General features: G+C 46.2%; 1 pseudogene; it reads right to left on the bottom strand.

Moving 5' to 3' along the window:
• Positions 1-3,227: 3,227 nt before the first annotated feature.
• On the bottom strand, positions 3,228-3,770 carry LOC133776191 (large ribosomal subunit protein eL18-like; annotated as a pseudogene).
• Between the last annotated feature and the right edge of the window lie 636 nt (positions 3,771-4,406).

Here is a 4,406-nt window from a genome sequence, read left to right as displayed (position 1 = left end):
CTGGATTGGAAATAGGGCAGCTGAAACTTGAGCTGGCACACATATGGGATGCCAGTGCCATAGGCAGAGGCTTAACCTACTGTACCACAGCACCAGCTCCTCCATTCTATTTCTTATACTGAATTTTTGGTTATATTTTGTTGCTTTATTGTTCTAATAGTTCTGGAGACTGTAATATGTAGCTTGTCTTACCAAGTCTACCTTAAAATTAATATCCTACTGCTTAGCATATACTGTGAAATACTTGCTACAGAACTTATCACCTCCCATCCTTTGTGCAATTATTTTCACTTATTTTTCTTACGTGTAAATAATATACTAAATTGTTGTCTTCAGTTTAATTTAATCAGTTGTCTTTCAAGGGATTAAAGAAAAGGAAGAAAAATAATCATTTGTGTTTACCCACGCATTTGCCACTTCCAGGGACTTTTATTCTGTCGTATGGATCCATGTGTCTATTTCATATAATTTCCCTTCGCCCCGGAGAATCCATTAGCATTCCTTACAGGCCAGTCCTGCTGCTGCTGAATTTCCTCACATTTCCTTTATTTGAAGATGTCTTGGCTTTGTCTTAATTTTTGAAGAGTATTTTCTCCAGATATAGAATTTTACATTGACAGTTTTCTTTGTCCTCCAGCACTTTAAAAACGGTATCCTGCTCTCCCCCCACCACCAACTCCATTGTGTTCAGGGAGCAGTTGGCAGTCATTCATAGGAATGTCCCCCGCTATGTGATGTATCCTTTCTCTCTTGGCTGTCTTTCAAATATTATCTTTGGTTTTTAGCAGTTTTACTGCAAGATGCCTGTGTGTGGTTTTCCTTGATTTTATTCTTCGTAGGCTTCCTCTGGCATGTTCAGTCTGTGGGCTCATCAAATAAGGAAAAATTTTGGCTAGTATTTTTTTTTTAAATTTTTTTCTGGGGCCGGCACTGTGGTGTAGCGGGTAAAGTCACTGCCTGCTGTGTCGACATCCATATGGGTGCTGCTCCTCTTCTGATCCAACTCTCTACTATGGCCTGGGAAAGCAGTAGAGGATGGCCCAAGTCCTTGGACCCCTGCACCCATGTGGGAGTCCTGGAGGAAGCTGCTGGCTCCTGGATTCAGATTGGAGCAGCTCCAGCTGTTAAGGCCATTTGGAGAGTGAACCAGTGGATGGAAGACCTCTCTCTCTCTCTCTCTCTCTCTCTCTCTCGGCCTCTACTTCTCTCTCTGTGTAACTCTTTCAAATAAATAAATCTTAAAATTTTTTTTTTTCTGTCCAATCCTCTCTTTCTCTCTTTGCTATTCTAGTCACTGCATATTAGGCCAGCTGACACCTTCCTAGGGGTCATCATGGCTCTGTTCTTTTTCCTCCCACTTTTTTTTTTCCCTATTAAACTCAGTTTGTATGATTTCTATTAACCTGGCATCATGTCCACAAATCCCTCATTCTGTATTGCCAAATTTGCCATGACTCTTCACTGAGTTTTTAAAATTTCAAATATTTTTCAGTTCTGGGGGTTTCATTTGGTTTATATTATAAAAGATTTATTTATTTATTTGAAGGACAGATTTATAGAGAGCAAGTGAGAGAGATCTTCCATCTACTGGTTCACTCCCCAGGTGGCCACAACAGCCAGGGCTGGGTCAGGCTGAAGCCAGGAGCCGGAAGCTTCACTCGGGTCGGGACCCTGGTGCTTGGGACATCTCCCACTGCTTTTCCAGGCTATTAGCGGGGAGCTGGGTCGGAGCAGCTGGACTTGCAAGAGGCAGCTTTACTGGCTGCGCCACAGTGCCAGCCCCACAGGGTGTGTATTTGGATTTGCACTTGATTCCAGGACGTAGCCTCTAGCGCTGGGGAGTGATCCCGCCTCCTCCAGACTGTGGTTTCTCCTCAGGTGAGGCCCTTCCAGATCTCAGTGGCAGGCTTGAAGTGATGACCCATTTCCTTCACTCCCTCGGCCTTGAACTCCGAGCTCCCGATCCCCAGCGCTGGGAAAGCTGCCTGTGTTTCCAGTCTTGGAGTTGCTGCTTCCCCCTCAGCTCCTTGTAGGCTTCCCCATGCATGCATGGCTCAGGGGTTAGTTGAGGATTTGAGAATTTATATGGAAAATTTGAAGCTCCTTCTCTGTGACTCACTGTTTCTGGAATTTCTCTCTCCAATGTTCAGCTGCTGTGATAGCCCTAAATTCCTAACTCTGACTTCTCAGCACGGTAAACTGACCCTTTGTGCTTGAGCTCATCTCTCCTGCGCCTGGCAGACTGAGGTGCGGCCGCAGGTGAAAATCTATGGAAGAGTAGAGTTTATCCGTTTCAGTTCCTTCTTTGAGTCTGTCTGCTCCAGTTTCTGCTGGCTTTTGGTTGCTTTCTAGTAACTTTGACCTATTACTTTATTTTGTCAAGCATCTGTAATTATTGATGGGAGGTCAGTCCAGTATAAGCTACACGATGATTCCTGGAAGACACACGTTCCTGAGTGGTTCTTCAAATGCACAATTCAGTTTCCTTGAATGGCTCCTGTCTTTAGTGGAGCAGGTTAGGAGATCAGGGTTTTTGGTGCAAATAGTTGATCTGGGAGGTGATCCTAGGAAAGTAGGACTTGGAAGCCAACGGAAGGTGCATTGTATTATGAGCCATAACCAGAGCTCACCCCTGCTGAGGGGGTCTGAGAAGCAGTGAGACTGTGTTTCAGAGTTCTCTCAACCAAGCGTGGATTTACCCACTAACTCCCCAGGTTCATTTAGCAGTGACGGGCTTATGTATTCACCACGGCTTGCTAGAGAGCAGCTCCAGGTTCAGGCCATAGGCAGACAGGCATGGGTTTTTGCAGTCAGCAGGCCTGGGTGTTTAGATGTGAATGCTGAGAAGATAGAGAGAGGTCTTCCATCTGGTGGTTTACTCCCAGCTGCAATGGCAGGAACTGAGTGGGTCAGGAGCCAGGAGCCTCCTCCAGGTCTCCCACGCAGGTGCAGGGGCCCAAGCACTTGGGCCATCTTCTGCTATCCCAGGTCATAGCAGAGAGTTTGACCGAAAGTGGAGCAGCCTGGACTAGAACTGGTACCTGTATGGGATACCGGCACTGCAGGTGGCGGCTTTACCTGCTACGCCACAGAGCTGGCCCCCAAGACATAATCTTAAGAATAGTAAGAAAACAGAGATAGACTCCCTTCAAATGAGCAACAATTAGACTGATACCTAATTTTTTTTTAATTCAAAAATATTTTTATGAACAGCACGGGACACAGGGTTAGTTTTTGTAGCCACAGCTGGCTCGTCTGCCTCTTCCCTCCGTGACCTTCCTGCCCTTGAAGTGGACATACAGTTTGGTGTGGCTGTGTGGGGCTCCTGGGGCCTTGCCCAAATGCCTGTACACCTCTCGGCCCTTGCGAGGACCGGAGAGCAAGACAGTGCCACAGTCCTTTGGGGGAGTCCAGGGCCAGCTGGTCAAATTCAAGGAGATGTGGCTATGGCCTGGCTGGTCTCACACAGCGCACACGCCTTCAGCTCGGGTGCTTCCGGAGCCCGCAGGTCCTCTGTCACGCTTCCTACAACCACAACTGTGTTGTTTTCCCGGCCAGGCCAGGAGACGTCATCTTCCAGATCATCTGGGACAGGGAGGGGGTGGCCGGTTGGTGTGGCTCATGAACAACCTCAGCAGCACAGCCTGGTTGTAGGTGGAGTTGGTTCGTCTGGCCACAACCTGGCTAGCTCAACCAACAGCCCTGGGTAGATGTCCTGGCTCCTTGTGGTGAACCTTTTGTTCCTTGTCATGGCAAATGTTGACTCCCATGATGGCGACTCCTGCCTGGCCACATCCGGAGGGGAGGGGGGAGAAGGGAGAGAGAGAGAGAGAGAGAGGCAGGCAGGCAGGCACTGGAATGGGTGTGGAAAGCCTTCAATGAGCAGAGCATGCATGATGTCACTTGAATGCGACACAGCACTCTGGCACCCAATCTTTCAAAAGAAACAATGACATCTCAGCAGAAACAATGGAAGACAGAAAACAATGGGATAATATCTTCAATGTGCTGGGAAAAAGAAAAACTGCCAACCTATTATTCTAAATCTAGGAACATATTATTCAAGAAAGATACTCAAAATTTAAGAAAATGAATTATTAGTTGACTACCAAAAAAGAAATACAAGTGTATTCTTCAGGGAACAGAAAAATAATCCCGGTGGAAGCTCAGAGATGAAAGAAGAAAAAGAGTGGAAACAAAACAAAAAAGCAAATGAATATTTGGTGAATTAATATTGGTTGTATAAACAATTATAATACCTAGGGAGGTAGGAGGCTTCAAGATCCACAACATATGGACTAAGGCTTAATAAGGAACGGATGTAAGAATCAGATAATGCTAGACCTTGATAATTCAAGGTTGCGTGTTATGATTTCGAGGTTCTATGCTGTTTGTGTCCCCCTAAA

The sequence above is a fragment of the Lepus europaeus genome, chromosome 17, assembly GCF_033115175.1.
Source record: "Lepus europaeus isolate LE1 chromosome 17, mLepTim1.pri, whole genome shotgun sequence".
Lineage (NCBI taxonomy): Eukaryota > Metazoa > Chordata > Mammalia > Lagomorpha > Leporidae > Lepus > Lepus europaeus.
Note: the sequence above shows the minus strand (reverse complement) of the source record. Positions and strands in the feature narration are given on the sequence as shown.